This window comes from Argopecten irradians, chromosome 3 (genome assembly GCF_041381155.1).
Source record: "Argopecten irradians isolate NY chromosome 3, Ai_NY, whole genome shotgun sequence".
In the NCBI taxonomy this organism is placed as follows: Eukaryota; Metazoa; Mollusca; class Bivalvia; order Pectinida; family Pectinidae; genus Argopecten; species Argopecten irradians.
In genome coordinates this window covers 18,739,340-18,758,379 of record NC_091136.1, presented here as the reverse complement: position 1 = coordinate 18,758,379, position 19,040 = coordinate 18,739,340, and the positions used below count along the sequence as shown (strand labels likewise).

At 36.0% G+C, this 19,040-nt stretch overlaps 1 long non-coding RNA gene and 1 pseudogene across 1 annotated transcript in view; one reads left to right on the top strand and one right to left on the bottom strand.

Annotated features, from left to right (window-relative positions):
• Positions 1 to 10,434, bottom strand: part of LOC138317736 (uncharacterized) — a 22,327-nt gene extending 11,893 nt beyond the window's left edge. Inside the window, exon 1 of the long non-coding RNA XR_011207799.1 lies at positions 10,087 to 10,434. This is a non-coding gene — a long non-coding RNA (uncharacterized lncRNA). The remainder of the gene's footprint in view (positions 1 to 10,086) is intronic.
• LOC138317731 (glycoprotein 3-alpha-L-fucosyltransferase A-like) lies at positions 4,018 to 19,040 on the top strand (annotated as a pseudogene).

The following is a 19,040-nucleotide window of genomic DNA, read 5'->3' as shown; positions in this document are numbered from 1 at the left end:
TACTGACAACGGGCCAACCAGTCGTCCCACTCCCTGTATGCTGAGCGCTAAGCAGGAGTAGAAACTACCACTTTTAAAGACTTTGGTGTGTCTCGGCTAGGGGACAGAACCCAGAGCCTTCCTCACAGGGGCGAACGCTCAACTCAAAGCCAAAAGTGAGGCGGTGCCAAGGGAGGCATTAGGAAAGATAAAGTCAGTTAGGAAGAAGAGAAAAGATAAGATCCTAAATTTAGTCGCCTTTTACGATCATGCAATAGGGGCAGCAGGTACAATTCTAATGCCCTACCTGCAGGGCCAAAGTTCAGTGAACTCAATCTCTGTATTGCAGAAACATTAAAGACATATCTAATCAAAACAGAACTTTTGAGGGACAATGAAACACAAAATAAACCTTTCCTCAGCTATCACAAACCTCACACTGCAGTGTCAAAGGCTACAATATCCAGATGGATTAAAGTTGTGTTGGTCAAGACTGGAGTAGATATGACTATTTTCACACCCCATAGCACTAGAGCAGCTTCTACTTCAGCGGCCTTTCGAGCTAATGTTCCAGTGCAGACAATTCTCAATACAGCAGGTTGGAGCAAAGAGTCAACTTTTGCCAAATTTTACCTTAAACCTGTGGCTAAAAACTAGTAAAGAGTGTTTGAGATTGAATTGTCTCCGTTGGACTACATTTTTACTCCAAGTTACCTATCTTTGACTTATGGTTGGAAATGTGTATAGACTAGTGTATTTTGCAAAGAACTCATGGACAGTTGTACAAGTGTGTGGTGGTCTGAGATGTTTGGATTCGCAAATATGGATGTGGATTCATTGTAGTTATCTTCAAATGAACTTTTTCATTTGTTAATTCTTATATTAGTTGCTTAGCTTGGTTTTTAACAACATGGACATTATTATTAATAACATTTGACATGTTTATGTTTCTTACTTTTCTTTGGAGGTTTGTAATTGTAACATGTTTGCTATCATAGACTTATGTTGTTTTGCTATTTGAAAATTTTCATGTAGTACAATTCTAGGAATAATACACTTTCAATTTATTTCTGGATTATTTGGTTATTGTTTTCATTTCGTGAACACTCTCTTTAAACCTCTCATGGGATCCCGTAGTACCTAATCTGTAGTGAAGACAGAATTTAAGAATTAAATGAGACTTACCTGTAAGTTGAAATTTGATGATAATTCTGTCTTCACTCCAGATGGTACGAAGGGATCACATGCCCGCCCTGTTTGGTACCTACCCTTTTTCTTTTTGGGATTAAGCTTATTTTATATTATTGCTATTCTTATGGGGTCTGTTAAGTGTTCACTCATATGCTTTAAAGAATGACTGGTGATATGCGCAAGCATCTCATGTGATCCCTTCGTACCATCTGGAGTGAAGACAGAATTATCATCAAATTTCAACTTACAGGTAAGTCTCATTTAATTCTTAAATTAAAGGTCATCTTCATTACACCATGAGTATGAAACTCATACTGAGAAACCGATTAAGTTCTTGTTGTAAACATGAATTCTTGAGAGTTTATTAGTATAGCTATAAAGCGGTCGTAAGCTACATTAGAGACGATACACTAAACGTACACAAGACCGGTCTTATGAATACGTAAGTCATGACAAATTAGTTATCGACCACAAACTATTTTATTTAGACCTGGCTATAATTTAAGACATGTGCACGATGTAATAGACTATACTAGCTAGTGACGGTAAGTTTAGATAAGGTCGTCGTAATTCGGCCGTCAAATATATTTAAGACATAGATAATCTGTGATGTTTTTTTAGAAAATGGTGTAATTTAAACTAGTAGAGAAACTTTAAGACACAAAATAAGGAAATTTCAGTGAACTCCTTTGAATGATTAGACATATCTAGTACGTGGTCCTTCAATATTTGACTCGGCTAGATAGATTTGACTGATGTCACAAACATTAGTCCCGGTCGCTGAAAATTTGACCACCACTATAAAATTAGACTGAGGTCATCAAAATTCGACCCGGTCGCTTAATTAGATCATCGCTGTAATATTAGACTAAGGCCATCACAACGATCTGACCCAGTCGCTGAAAATTAGACTCGTCACTGAAAATTAGACCACTGCTGCAATATTAGACGGTGGTCACTGAAAATTAGACCCATCACTGAAAATTAGACCCATCACTGAAAATTAGATCACCGCTGGAATATTAGACTGTGGTCACCAATATTAGACCGGTCACTGAAAATTAGACCCAGTCACTGAAAATTAGACACATCACTGAAAATTAGACCCCTGCTGTAATATTAGACTGGGGTCATGAAAATTAGTACCATGGTGGTTATTTTTAGACCAGTTTGCTCAGAATTAGACTTTTTCTGATTATTAGGTCATTTTCTCTCAATATTAGGCCTGTTTTGAAAATTAGGGCAATTTTTGTCAAAATTAGGCCTTTATGGTCTTCCAGCGTTGTTTGTCGCCATATGAAGTGTACGAACCATAATTATTTCACTCATTGGTAGCACAACGTAGATTTTGACATGGATATCCAGAATTTATAGTTTTTTGCCATAACAAGAGTAGATTTAATAGTTTCTATATTTCCCCCCTTATTCAGATTCTTGTGTCTGCTATGCTACGTTATGTTTAGTTCACTTTCGGTTTCATAGTACATTCCAGCAGTGATTTTAGGTGTAATATCTTGATGAACACTAGCTAATTTATTGTTCTGTCAGGATTTCATCGCCCTTATTATTATCGAAATATTTGAAATTTTATGTATTGATTTTAATGTGTTTATGACAGGGGATTGATGAACCTTAACTGAAGATGAGTTATGCATCAATATACCAACCTTGGCACGTGCAGGTTGTGAATCCTGAGCCGCGAAGCGGCGAGGGACTCACACTGTACGTGCTAAGGTTGGTGTACCGATGCATACCGACTCTAAGGTACATGCGACTTACCGCAGAGCCAAAAAGATATGCGACGAAACAGTGGAATGGTTAGCGAGTCATTTAAAAAAGTGCGGGTCGAGTTCGAATTCTTGAATCAATGATTTTGCTTTTTAGTAAAAATAGATTTTCCGACATAAAATTGGATTGGTTCTGATTCGGAACCCTTCCCGCGACATATATTGTGTATAAATACGTATAGGACACGACTAGCGACTGCAGAAAAATACTACTTCCAGTCAACATGTAAATGAAGGTATTTCATTTTGCAGAAAAAATGAACAACGAATAATACAAGCTATGAATATGGAGCCCGCTACTTTACAGAATACATGTATACATATCTAACAACATTTTAATAGCATTGCATTCAATGAGAGTGCGTTTAATGATTTAATATCAGAATTTGTTTTTTTACTAAAAACACGCACCCCGCAAAACATACTTGCAATACACCGCATACATGGGAGGCCGTCCTTACATGAACATAGCTGTTAATAGGACGTAAATTAATCAAACAAACATTTTTTTCTAAAGATGAAAACGAAGTTAAGCTTGTATTTTTGTGTCTTTTTATAGATTTATCAGAATATTACGCTTAAAAGAAATAAACATTTAACTAAAACGTGTATTGTTTGTTATCTTTATTTTACCGTCAATTTTACGGACATACAATTGTACGTGTATAATTTATATTTTACGAATATTATGATGTCTTTGTATGCCAAACGCGTATTTTACACAAAGGCGTCAACTTTAATCTTGCGATATTTAAATTATGATGCAAAGAACCTCCAATATTGGAGTGCCTCTGTGATACAGGCACCATGCAGCCTTCCGCTGTAACAAACCCTTGTGGTCTTACTCATATGCATGTTTCATACCCTACAGCTATGCAAGGACGCATGCTGATAACCAAATACTACATGTAACTCGCGCACGTGCTCGAAACAGGTTAGTATTCAAATACTAACCTGTGCTCGTGCATTTCAATACCTTCAATAACACCTCCAACCACACACAGGAGCTATGCGGTATATAGGTCGCATATAAAGCTACCCATGCGATACGTACGATCGTTGCGAACGAGGCTGTTAGCGTTTTACATGACTACGTATACCCATGACTGGTTAGTGTGTGCACGCTTCAGTGGCTACCGTACCTATATACGAGACTACGAGTTTACAATCGCTTGTCAAAACCAGTGAGTACAATACACCCGGTCTTGTGTTTCACTGGAGTGCTAGCAATTCAAGTACGTCTGCATATTGGGCACGTGGTGACTTACAGGTAATGTCAACTTATAAATATCAGTATTGAATCCCACCCAGGTAAGTATCCCGTTGTACTGCGATATTGCTTTGTCTAAAAATGCAAAACAAAACCTGTGTGATTAATGAAAACTTATCGTGTTAGCCTAGGTGTGTCTCCACACAGAGTGCCTATACACAGTACTAAGGAGTGTATCGTTTTATCTATATATAGCCTACATGCTTCAACTGTCTTTAACGACTATGTAAACTTCCTTGTGGGCTTTTACGATATGATTCTCCGAAGCGCATGTATATAGTGGTTTTTATCTTCGTACGACGGATAGGCTGAATGGTTTTGTAACATCATCAGAAAAGTACCCGATGTTGATAAATATATGGTTTAAATAGATCTGCTACATTTTAGTTTCTTGTGTATGCGAGGGAATATATCTTCCGAAATATCCATTTGATTAGCGCTTAATTACTCTAAGTAGATATAAATATTCTAAAGAAATCCAAGGACGTATATGGGACTTATAAATCCTTGAGAAATCATACAAAAATATTTAGATATTTATTAGAGCGTGTTCAGCATTATGTTAGAAATAGCTTAACGTGACAAAGCACTGCGTGTCAACTTATGGAAATCAATAAATTTGTGGATGAAATATTGGTATAAAGTTCTTTAGATATAAAGATATGCTCTTATTATGTTTTTTATACTTATTTAAGTCACTAGTTGACAATCAGAACGTGCGATCTACAACATTATATATATACATATATGACGTTCTAAATATCTCATGCAACTCTTTTCTATAAAATCAACATTTGCATTTGTGATTTACTCTTACTTGCCTTTTTCTAATCCTGATCTTGTAGATACATTTATTGTTTATATCCTGATATTAGTGCCTGCCTTGTAGTTTGGCCATAAATTACCTTAGTTGTCGATTGGCCGTAAAACTCCAACAAACCTTCACGCCATGAATGGCTCAATGTCGCTAATAAATACATATAAAGTGGTTAAAAGGAAGAAAACGTTCTTTTGAATCAATATCGTTGTTCAGATCTTTGCTAGAAGGTAAATATATATCATATAAAAGATAAATACTTTTTGGTTACCGACGTACATCGTACAACACTTGTGACGCGTAGTTAATCTCTGTTATAAATGAGTCTTTTGATATTTCTAACTACAATACCGTCAATACATGTTAAACATAAGGAAATAAAAGTATCATACACATTGGTTACAAAATATAGATATTAGATTAGTCACAGGCCAGCGCACACTTTATGTAGAGTAGCCCCAGCTGGTACAGCTGGAAGTTGATGTGTATAAGAACAATATTAACTATGTATACACAAAGAAATATATCTCAAAGCTGTCTATCAACATACTTATCCTGTGTTAGGTATTATGACATACATGTACATGTGTAAATGAACTAAAATATCTACACATTTAAACACATTATTTTGTCAAAGTAACTTATCCTGTCAAAGTAAAATTGAGTGAATTTACGACTCGCATTTCGATTCTATTCTTAATGATAATCGCACTGAATATATTTAGCAAAATTTACATCAAGAATAGGACCAAAACAATTTTACTTTGACAGGATAATTTACTTTGACAAAAATAAATTCCAAAAATGTACCAAATTGAGACAATAAAAATTATGGTTACTTAATGATGCACCACCAAAATAGGAGCAGACGATTTAGTATTTTTATTCAGTTACAAAAGTTACTTACTTTACAACATTAACGTCACTGAAAAGTTTGAGCTTCTAATTTTACTTCAAGTTAGAAATATGAAAAATAATTAATTACATCCCGAAAAAAAATCCGTAACACTATATCCTTTATGGAATGAAGTACTAATTGCGCATGCACCAAAGGCAAAATAAATTATTTTATATTCTTAATATGTTTGTGTTATTTAGACGTATGCAGTCGAATCTGTCTTAAGCGACCACTCAAGGGAAATTGAAAAGTGTTCTCATAATAGAGAGTGGTCTCTTAATAGAGTAGCTAAGGTTAAGGAGGATATATAGTTTAATGTTTTAAAATATGAGTTGTCATTCACTGTTCATGAATAAAGTATAATATTCAGTGTTATAAACATTTATGAAATATTTTAAGATAAAGTTAATATAAAAAATAACAATTTAAAAAAAAATCATTTCAGTAATTTAGTCATATAGTTATGTAGTTTTCAGTGAGTTTTATAGCAAAAAATATATTTTGTGTGGTAATAAGTTCATAGGTATGACATTATTTGATTTATTGTAAATATTTATTTCAATTTATGTAAATTATTGTGTATTGTATTTGTTTATTTTATTATGCCTGGTATTAAAAAATATTTTTCATATCATGCTACACAATAAATTAGAATTCTTACTGTAGATTTTTTATTATAAAATCCGAATTTTTCATACCTATTTCCGGTTCTGTCTATTACTATGACCCATCCAAGATGGCAGCCTAAACAAACACATGTGTTGTCTGTTCGACTGTTTTCACATGTCATTTTTAGCTCACCTGGCCCGAAGGGCCGGTGAGCTTATGTCATGGCGCGGCGTCCGTCGTCCGTCCGTCCGTCTGTCCGTCAACATTTCCTTTAAATCGCTACTAGTCATAGAGTTCTGCATGGATTGTAACCAAATTTTGCCACAAACATCCTCGGGGGAAGGGGAACAGAACTTGTATAAATTTTGGCTCTGACACCCCGGGGGCAGGAGGGGCGGGGCCCAATAGGGGAAATATAGGTAAATTCTTTAAATCGCTACTTGTCAAAGAGTTCTGAATGGAATGTAACAAAATTTGGCCAGAAACATCCTTGGGGGAAGTGGAACAGAACTTGTATAAATTTTGGCTCTGACCCCCCGGGGGCAGGAGGGGCGTGGCCCAATAGGGGAAATAAAGGTAAACCCTTTAAATCGCTACTAGTCATAGAGTTCTACATGGATTGTAACTAAATTTTGCCACAAACATCCTTGGGGGAAGGGGAACAGAACTTGTATAAATTTTGGCTCTGACCCCCCGGGGGCAGGAGGGGCGGGGCCCAATAGGGGAAATAGAGGTAAATCCTTTAAATCGCTACTTGTCATAGAGTTCTACATGGATTGTTACCAAATTTGGCCACAAACATCCTTGGGGGAAGGGGAACAGAACTTGTATAAATTTTGGCTCTGACCCCCCGGGGGCAGGAGGGGCGGGGCCCAATAGGGGAAATAGAGGTAAATCCTTTAAATCGCTACTTGTCATAGAGTTCTACATGGATTGTAACTAAATTTGGCCACAAACATCCTTGGGGGAAGGGGAACAGAACTTGTATAAATTTTGGCTCTGACCCCCCGGGGGCAGGAGGGGCGGGGCCCAATAGGGGAAATAGAGGTAAATCCTTTAAATCGCTACTAGTCATAGAGTTCTACATGGATTGTAACTAAATTTGGCCACAAACATCCTTGGGGGAAGGGGAACAGAACTTGTATAAATTTTGGCTCTGACCCCCCGGGGGCAGGAGGGGCGGGGCCCAATAGGGGAAATAGAGGTAAATCCTATAAATTGCTACTAGTCGTAGAGTTCTACATGGATTGTAACTAAATTTTGCCACAAACATCCTTGGGGGAAGGGGAACAGAACTTGTATAAATTTTGGCTCTGACCCCCCGGGGGCAGGAGGGGCGGGGCCCAATAGGGGAAATAGAGGTAAATCCTTTAAATCGCTACTAGTCATAGAGTTCTACATGGAATGTAACCAAATTTGGCCAGAAATATCCTTGGGAGAATAAGAACTGAGTTTGTATAAATTTTGGCTCTGGTCCCCGGGGCAGGAGGGGCGGGGCCCAATAGGGGAATTATAGGTAAATTCTATAAATTGCTACTTAATTGTCCTAGAGTTTTGTATGGATTGTAACTAAATTTGGCCACAAACATCCTTCGGGGTAGGAGAACAGAACTTGTATAAATTTTGGCTCTGACCCTCAGGGGGCAGGAGGGGCGGGGCCCAATAGGGGAAATAGAGGTAAATTCTATCAATCGCTACTTCTCATAGAGTTCTGCATGGATTGTAACCAAATTTGGCCACAAACATCCTTTGTGGAAGGTGAACAGAACTTGTATAAATTTTGGCTCTGACCCCCAGGGGGCAGGAGGGGTGGGGCCCAATAGGGGATTTAGTGGTTAATATTAAAATTCCTTCAGAAAAGAAACAATGAACCTGTATTCAGAAAATCATTTGGCATTACAAACCAGGTGAGCGATACAGGCCCTCTGGGCCTCTTGCTATGTAAGTAAAGTATTGTCAGTCACTACTAGTGTTTGTTTTAAATAATGTTTATCATGTTGTATCAAACACTTTATTATTCAACCGTAATATCCTTTCAAATGGATGGAGACGACCATTGAACTTCACCCATTCAGTATAAAGGCCCCGAGTCTGACGGTAATAAAGGTGTGAAAAGGCCAGTCAGATATAATAACCCCAGTGTGACATTACTTATACAGGGCTTCAGTTACCGGCTAATTATTTCACACCTCTTTTGTTAACATTAATAAGCTATAGACTTAATTGCTTTGTCTAAGCCGTGTCAAAACCGGCGTTTTGAAAAGATCGAAATGACATTCGTTTTTCTGGTCGCTGTATAGAATTTTTTTGCGACCACAGGAAGGAAATTTTGTGGTCGCTGGTCGCGTTAGAGAGATGGTTGTTAAATAGAGTTACAATATTGAATTGAAGTGGTCGCTTAAAGCAGAGGGTCGCTTAACACAGATGGTCGTTAGTACAGATTCGACGGTATATACACGATTAAACACCAATTATTGTTCAAATACTGAATATCATTTTTGCTCTGTCGGAGGTGGAGCATCTTTAATTGCACATATGTATAGTATAAAACATGATATAGGTATTGTATATTCAGAAGTGTTGACCGAAACTGGCATCATTTAACCCCCCAGTCAGCTCCTATATAATTCTGGATCCGAATTATTCTGTATATTTAAAGTAAAGATTACAATTTAACTGTATTCACTGTTAGTTAAATGAGACATCTTATGGAGAAATACAGTCTACCATCGGCAATTTATCTGCTAGACATGTCTCTAAAATCAGCAGTTAGCATCTACTGGAGACATCAAGTGGAAACTATTCGCGAAGGGAGGTAATCCCAGAAGTATCTACACCATCACACTATGCGCTCTGCTTCTGTCCAGGTAGGGCGTAAGAATTGTACCTGCTGCCCCTATTGCTTGATCGTAAAAGGCGACTAAATTTAGGATCTTTTCTTTTCTTTCTCCCTAAATTACTTTGTTCTTCCTAGAGTCTCCCTTGACACCACCTCACTTTTGGCCTTTGGTTGAGCGCTCGCCCCTGTGAGGAAGGCTCTGGGTTCTGTCCCCTGGCCGAGACACACCAAAGTCTATAAAAGTGGTAGTTTCTGCTCCTGCTTAGCGCTCAGCATAACGGGAGTGGGACGACTGGTTTGCCCGTTGTCAGTATAATGTGACCGGGTGGGGTGTGTTGCCTGGTGTCTTCGGCGGCATGCTTCAGTGATATAGCACTATAAAAAGGGCAACAGTTCCACTATACAAGAAGACACAACACGAATATACCGCAGTCTCCCAAAACACGCACCTCGCACAACATACACGCAACACACCGCATACATGGGAGGCCGTCCTTACATGACCATAGCTGTTAATAGGACAGTCTTTGGGTCAGCACCGGTGGACACCTTGGCCGTCAGGAAAGCAGTTATCAAAGCAAAGCTGCTAGCCGGAGCATACAGTCTTCAAGCAAACAGGGCTAAGTACATCCACAATATTAAACCAGCATGTCTTCTGTGTCTAGCGATAAACACGTTGTTCTACAATGTACAAACCTGGAACCGATCCGGCTCCCGTTCATCATCTCCATTCAGCAAATTGTCCGTGACAACACCGACAATGTTATTAGTTCCACACTTACATGTGATCAGGATAAGCTGCTACAGACAATTCTTGATGTGACAAATCCCAACCTGCCATTGGCCATTCAGGACAAGGAAACCGCATCAAAGATTGAATGCCTGTCTCGCAACATGTGCTACGCGCTGCATCTGAGACGATGTGTGCTGTTGGACATTTACACCTCAACATAAATCCAGTAATAGGAAGTGAATTAATGTGTTAAGTTACCCAGAGACAATTGTATATCAAATAACCTCCAACCAGTCACAACGAGTATTACTGTAGATACTACTGCATTTATAAAACACTTATCTAATAGTTAAATTATATTAACAGTAGGAAAACTTATTATAACACAGCATATTAACATCCCAACTACCCACAAGAGGGCACTAACAAACTAATAATAGTCGTCTCACACATGAGCTGTAAATAATGCCTTTCCTTGTATAGTTAAATAACATTGATGTCCATATACCACAGCCCTGTGGCTGGTTCTCCTAATAGAGGAGGGATCTACTACTACTACTACTACTACTATTGGTTACAAACACATTGTGTTTCCCATTTAAATATTAAGCTTGTTGGACTAATGTTTTCTTTTCGCATTATTATTTATAATCCTTCGAAGATAATTAACCTTAAAGTAAATAAGAATACATTAAAAAATATATGTTATACACAAAACAAACACAGTCACGTGATATAGAAATAATAATTATAGAAAATTTATTCTATTCTTAAATCCATATCATGCGTCTGTGTTTGTTGTATGTGTATCTTGATAAAGGGACGGACTGTCTTGCGTATTCGACAATTTATAATTGTATTTATTATCATATTTATGAAATGTTAAAATATTATTATTGTTCTACGTTTCCACTACAAATGATGTTATATTTTGCCTGCAATACATCCATTCTGTTGAAAATGTCTGACCTCTTGTTATACACTACATTGTATTTTATGTGTCTGAGTGATAAAATTTTTAAATATTAACAGTCTATTTATAGTCCAATCGGTTAGGAATACTTCCTTGCCTCATTTGTACGCTGGACACTCTTGCTGTATGTTTTAGTGTTTCGACCATGTCCTAAACAAAGAAGCAGACGACACCAACACAGCAGACGTTCCACTAATCTTATTCCTTGAACAGTTGCTTGATGTGGTCGCTGAATCGTGTAGTTTTCTTTCTGGATCATATCTACTAAATAATTCACACAATGACCCATCCATCCACCTGTTCCCTCCGTTGGCAATCAACAGGTGGTACAGGTATACACACTAAATCAATGATGGGTATCTATTTATTACGGCGGCCCGTACATCCAAAAATAAAACAACACGCATCACTGGCATGGCTAATTTTATTGTACTCAACCCATTCAACCCAGGAGACACGTTTAGACTCTTCTAGTTCAAAGTGTGGAATAGTCCATCTTGAATTTCAGGAGTGAATGAGTAAATGAGCAATTTAACGTACAGAATTGACTTGGCGAAATCCCCCTCGTATTGTATAGGACAACCTCCATTGTATGCTATAGGTTGCATCAGTCGCATGTGTAAATTATGTTTCGGAAGGTTGTGGTATGTTCTTGTTGTCTCCTTGTAACAGTCAAATTATTTCTCTTTTATAGTGCTATCTTACTGAAGTATACTTCCAGAGACATCAACCCCGGTCACATTATATTGCCAACGGGCTTACAATTTGTCCAATTTTCAGTATGCTGAGCATTTCGCAAGAGCAAACACTACCAGCGATGAAAGAAAGACAATACAGTGAAATGATAATATATCTAATATTTAGTCGCATGGTCGTCACAATGGCTACCTTCCCAAAAGGGAGATAACTATGTAGTCTGCAAAGACGGAATACCTCTTATTAGTATTCATAAGCATTTGAGCGAGCTTATGAATATAGGTCAGATCTACTAGAATTATTTTACTTCATTTATCCGTCAGTACTTATAACTGATTAATCAGAATGGTACAGTGTAAATATAGTTCTGAGTGCTTTCATAGCAAACAAATTTATTCTATGCATTGTACATGTGTGTTCTGTATACCCAGTCAAGTCGATATATACAGAAAAAAGGGCGACGATGTTATCTTTCAAATCACACATACACGTTACGTATATGGATACACCCTCTAGCGATGAGAATTGTAATTTACCTGTCACCATAGACCATGTTCTCGTGCTCAGTTAACCATGGCAGGGAATTCGAACCTGTAGTGAAAGATATGTATTAAATAATTAGTAGTTTATAAAAGTTCACTACTCATCAATAGGAGGGAATGCTATGATTGGGTTTTATTTAGTGAATGTAAAACAGAACAACTGAAAGGATATGAAGTTGGACAAATATTAACCCTTTTAAAATATTATACTTTTCATTGAATAGATAGATATAAACACCATAATGCATGAATTGATTTTATTTCGTGTGAATGATGTGTGATTTAATTAACTATAAACGACTGGTTTTATTTCCATTCTTACAAAGCACCCGTAGAGCGTTAAGAAGGGTTATAAAGGCTTGTGTTGGCTCTGTTCACTTTGCTGTTTGCCACTTCTATAATCTGTACTCAGTGTTCTGGTTGTCGACATTGACATGCGAGATTAAAGCATTTCGTCCATGAGGACGGCACATGTTTTAAGTGGCAAAATATATCACGTTTAAAGAGACAGAGATTAATGTTTAATGCGTACCTATTGCTAAATTCTATCATTACCACCCGAACCGCCTTCTTAAGGCAGCAACACTGAAATGTGTATCGACTAATGATGTCACGAATGTGAGATACATATTTTTTTCTGTATTGAGAGATAAACACACATGTTAAATGAATTGATGTATTGATATCTTACTTAGGAACAGCAATAGGGTTAATATGCTCACTAAATCTTCTTATCATTTAGCAAAAACTCCTCGGTATTGTTCCTTGTGCATTGTATATCAATAAATGCGAAGTATAAAAAACAACATAAACTATTATGAAAAATATTCATATATAAATAATTGTTCGGGTAGTCTGCAATTTCTAAGCACACGAAAGTGAACAGCTGAGTCAACAAGGCACAGGGAAGGATGCAGGTATATTTACTCAGTAGACGAGATGGTAACTAAGGTAAATATTGTATTCAAGCTCAGAGGTATTCCCAAGGATACACTTTCAATGTCAATATTATTTCTGTTTTGTTTCCAATGCCACGCATAAGCATGTAAAACTCATTAAAGGCTATGGCGACATGAAATGCAACACGATAGATATTTGATATGATGATTTGTTTCAATTTGTCGATGGAATATCACATCAGCTATCCTTTTTGCAGTATGATTCAAGTTCGAGATATTAAGGTCAATATAAATGCATGGTTTCAATCACTAATCGTTTGTTTAGTTGACCAGAAGACTACTTCGACCGATTTCATGTATTAATGATAATTGGATCAATTGATCAAACTGTGTAATATATGACGTTTGGCATCAGTATTCGCGTCGTATTTTGAATTGATTAGAGAATTATGATCGTGTTTATCAAATTTGTATTGTTGAAAATATTTTCATAATTATATTAGGCTTTGTAACTATCAATATGGGTTCAGTTTATCTTCTTAGGTATCTGACAGATTCTTGCTCCAGAATATTCTGGTGATATTAAAAGCGCTCCCTCTTCCGAAGCATCTGATCGTTTCCCCTGAACATTTTGTAGACTCCAGTTTTATATTCTGTCATGTGTTTCATGCTCGGTATGTTAATCATGCATTGATACAATTTAATAGAAGAAATTTAGCCAAACCGTTGTAACATTTTTCCTAGAGAGAGTAAGACATGTTTTGGCCTAAACTGGAATACGGGTAAAACGAAAGAAAGTCTCCCCTGTATGTTTAACTATGAAAGCATTGTTGTTGTGACATCTGACCTCGAACTTTGTGAGTAGCAAGTTCATGTCCTCTGACCTTTTACTGATACCGCTGTTTTGTGTGTGTGTCGTTACAGGTCCACCATTATCACTAACAAACTGCTTCACTATCACGGATACATGGAGCTTACTGTACACCGGCTGTGTTGCACATTCCAAATTGAGCTTACCTGTATTGCTGGTAAAGTTGTATGAACAGAAATAGGTAAGTTTTTGATCATGGCAATGTTTCCCTTAAAAGGTTTTTATACCACAAAAAGGTTGTCTGTCAAATCAAACACTTTACTAATCTGTTCAAGATTTTCACAATGCCATATCCTAAATAGTGAACCTATTTTTTATAAACTCTTAACAGCCTGCGATTACATACTTCAACTATCCTACACACTAAGGCCAACAGAATTGTGAAAATCGTAGATAAGTGTGTGGGTTTAGCTCAAGCATTGTCTTAATGCTGCTGATATTTGAAATATCACATTTGGAAGATATCATTCTTATCTCTATGGGAACAAAAGCGTGCCAAATTGTCACTCTTCTTCTCCATAAGGAATAAATTGTGTCATATTTAATGATGGATGTTTATATATAACATATATGATAAATTAAAAATACGTTGGGAACTATTGGATACATGTAATAAAATAAAGATAAGATATTCAGCATTGTAAATTGGTATCGCTAAAGTTTTCAGGCTGTCAGGTTATCGCCAAGAGATTGATTTGGTTAAACGATTACGTCATAGACAGTTGTCATTGGTAAGGTAATCTGGCCACGATTAAATGTGTCACGTCATTTAAAGATGCTCCACTGCTGGCAAATAGTATTTTGTCTCTATCTGAAACAGGAAGAGACGAATTAGTATTTTTCTTCAGTTACAAAAGTTATTTTCTTAACACTATTATCACCGTTGAAAAGTTTGAGTTTCTCATTGTAATTCAAGATGGAAATAATTAATCACGTTACGAACAAATTTCGTGGCACTAAATCCTATAAAGAATGAAGTACTGATTGCACATGCACCAAAAGCAAAATAAATTATTTTATATTAATCTTATTTATGTGTTTATAAGACAAATATATACACGATAAAATACCTCATAATGTTGTTCAAATGATGATTATCGTTGATGCTTTGTCGGTGATGGTGCATCTTTAAGTGTAGTTGGGTATACATCTATTGTCTGTTCAATTACAGTTTAATATCTCAACAAAAATATTCTCTTTTTGTTTTATTATTGTATAGAACGGAAATATAATAAATATTTCATTACCATATGTGTCGAGGTGTGTACTGAGTGCATGTTATTTTGAGAGTTTCGGGTGAGCGAATCTGTTGCCTTTGAACCCGCACTGTCAATGTATACCCTGTGTGTTCAATATAATACACTTAATTGATTAACGTTTCTTCCTCACAGGTGAATATTTTATAAGTTAATGTTTAATTTTACTAAGGTTGCATATGTATATAGCCTGAGCGAATATATATATATATATTTAATTTATACCCTCTGAAACCTCCATCTTTACCTATATGTGTTTTGGTGAATACAAAGTAACTTGGCCAAGTTCAAGAACGATTGCAATTAAATGGCACCATTTATCAAAATACACTATGAAGAGTTCTTAGCCGTTGATATGTCAACACCCAATATTTGTAATATGTTATTTTTGATTAGTGCTTAATATTATTTGATCATACTGTAGTACAAACGCAATCGATACAACTATAATGTAGACGGTAACGCATATTGTTTTTAAAACATACTATACTAACCTGGGTTGATATAATTGTCTTATTTTTTGACCATGTCTTCGGACTAAACCAAAGAGTAACTGATTTTAATTTAAACAAGTTTGATTAATTTTATCAATTCAAATCCAAATGCTGCTCACGGAAAACCAGCACCTTATTGTTGTGTAGTCATCGACTTTTGTAGAAGGTGAAACAAACAAATATTTCTGAAATGCATTCCGAATTCATTTCTGTAGTCATATCAACAGAACAACAAACTCAAAATTAATCAATAAAAATTATTTATCTTTAGACTTTATATTGTATAGGCTTACATGTTTATTGGTTATGGTTATTTTACTTTCATTATTTAACATTAGTTATGGTTACATTCTAAATTATCAAAGTTAATCTATGCAAAGTGAATAAACAAGACAACATAATTACAGGTAATTCTGATGTAAATAGAAAATGTGTAACTTTATTTTCTATTTTTACTTCAGGTCCAACGATGTTGAGATATAGGTGCCAGAAAAATGCCATTACCTGCGCCGTTTTTATCCTGGCCTTCCTCGTTATTAAGTTGATTTGGCAGATACCTGTCGAAGAAGAAGGCTCATTAAAAACTGCTAAACAAGCATTTGAAAATGACAATGTTTTGGAAAATATACCATCCGGACGTAGCATTAGCGATGGGACACAAACACACCAGAGATTATCAGGCGATAGTTCGTCTAACCGGAAAATGAAAAGAAAAATAATATTTTGGTATAAACCGCCTGCTTTCAAGCATATTTTGGATACGGAAAAGACCATGGATTTTTCAAAGTGTGGATTTCCAAATATGTGCTCGCACACATCGAATAGTTCATTACTTAGTGAAAGTGATGCTGTAATATTCCATGGGTCATTGCTTCCGCCAGTTTTACCAGAACGCCGGAAAAATCAGGTTTGGATATTTTATACATTAGAGAGTCCGCCGAGTGTTCATGCTATCCCGTTTGGTTGGAGAAAGCAGTTTGATTGGATGATGACGTATCGACGAGACTCACAAGTATTTCTTCCGTACGGTAAATTCTTTCGAAAACCACCAGGATAGTTATGATTTTAGAAACATAATGAAAGAGAAAGATAAAGGTCATCCTGTTGCATGGCTTGTCAGCAACTGCTACGCTCAAAATGGAAGGAGCGAATATGTTAAAGAAATGCAGAAATATTTATTAGTCGATATTTTTGGGAAATGTGGGAAACCAATTGTCGCTTCCTATGATGATACATCTTTTGAAGCTTATAAAACACTTTCAGTAAAACACAAGTTCTATCTTTCGTTTGAAAATAATCACTGCAAAGATTATATAACAGAGAAGCTGTTCAACACATATCGCGTTCCACTCGTCCCTATTGTACGTGGCGGGGCGTCCTATAGTGAAATGCTTCCAAATGGAACTTACATCAACACGGCAGATTTTAAATCACCGAAAGATTTAGCTAATCACTTGAAATTCTTAAACGAAAATGACGATGCTTATTTAAAAATCCTTCAAGAAAAAATGAAATACAGTGTGTATAATATGCTAGAGACTTACCAACAATCTTTGTGTGAAATATGCGAACGTATTCAGAATCCGTTGGCGGCTACACGGACGAACACGACAGACGTATCATCTTGGATTCGTGATAATACCTGTTTTTCAGCTAGAGGCAACACTTGAGGATTATTTTAATCGAAGATTTTGAAATCCATTAGCTTTTCTTGTCCATTTTTGCGGGAAAAAGAAAGCAAATACGTTTATAGCGGTGCAATAGTATGAAGTATATTACTAGTCAAATACAAATTACATGTATGTTCACTTCATACATTAATTGCTCAATCCATATTTTATGGATACTTATATACGCACAAAATGATCTCAGTAATAGTTTATGTTAGTTTATGTTGGCTGAAAAAGTCCCGATACATGTTGAAATGTTTAAAATATTTTAGACCAGAAGTTTCAAGGGATACAGAAACGAGACTTTCCAGACGAAATGTTTAGAGGTTGTTCTCTTTCAAAAAGAAAACAAAAACAAATCTAATGGTGTTAATTAACTTTGTGACGTAATACGGATAGTGGTGTGTTTTGACGGATAATGAAGGATGCAAATACAACTCCATAATTCTATAGATGTTCCATCAAGACACTGTATTCTGCTTTGGATCGCTCATGTGATCAAGAGCGCATTAATTAAACAATAGAAATCATTTACAATGTAATTAATTATCTACTTTTTTATTACTTGAATAAATCATAGTCATTCAAGGAGGCGGATAAAAACGTATGTGTTTAAAACCATATTCATATCCCCATTCATAGGACCAAATATGTGCTTAACACCACCTGACTCGAATGAATCTGTTTTGACATTAATTCCATGACCACGTAACATCTAAGGATATGTAAGCGAGAAATAATGCGTATCGGTCATGGTCACAAGTGGAACTACACTGACATCCCTTCTTTCGGAAAACATCCCAAAAAAGGCCATGTCCTGAAACCACTCCACCCCATTGAGCGTATGGTCAAGCTGTTTATATCATTGTTTTCAATATATAGCCCAGCTGTTAATTTCATTTTTTTTCAATGTATGGTCCATTTACTATTTTCATTTTTTCAATGTATGGTCCCTTTGTCAATTTCATTTTTTCCAATGTATGGTCCCTTTGTCAATTTCATTTTTTCCAATGTATGGTCCCTTTATTAATTTTATTTTTTCCAATGTATGGTCCCTTTTTCAAAATTTCATTTTTTCAATATATGGTCCCTTTGTCAATTTCATTTTTTCAATGTATGGTCCCTTTGTCAACTTCATTTTTTCAATGTATGGTCCATTTGTCAATTTCATTTTTTCAATGTATGGTCCCTTTGCCAATTTCATTTTTTCAATGTATGGTCCCTTTGTCAATTTCATTTTTTTCAATGTATGGTCCATTTACTTTTTTTTTAAATTTTTTTCCAATGGATGGTTCAGCTTTTAATTTTCCTTTTTCACAATATGGTTAATCTGTTGGTATTATTTTATGTACATATATTGATCAATTTCAGAGTTAAGTTACCTGTTCTTACCTCTGATGATATGTTGTAAGATCCTGATGAGGTTCATTGCGAAAACAATATAAAACATTTGAATGTTTATACTTTGTTTTCAATCTATGGTGCTACATAAATGTTAATAAAAGTTTAATTTTGA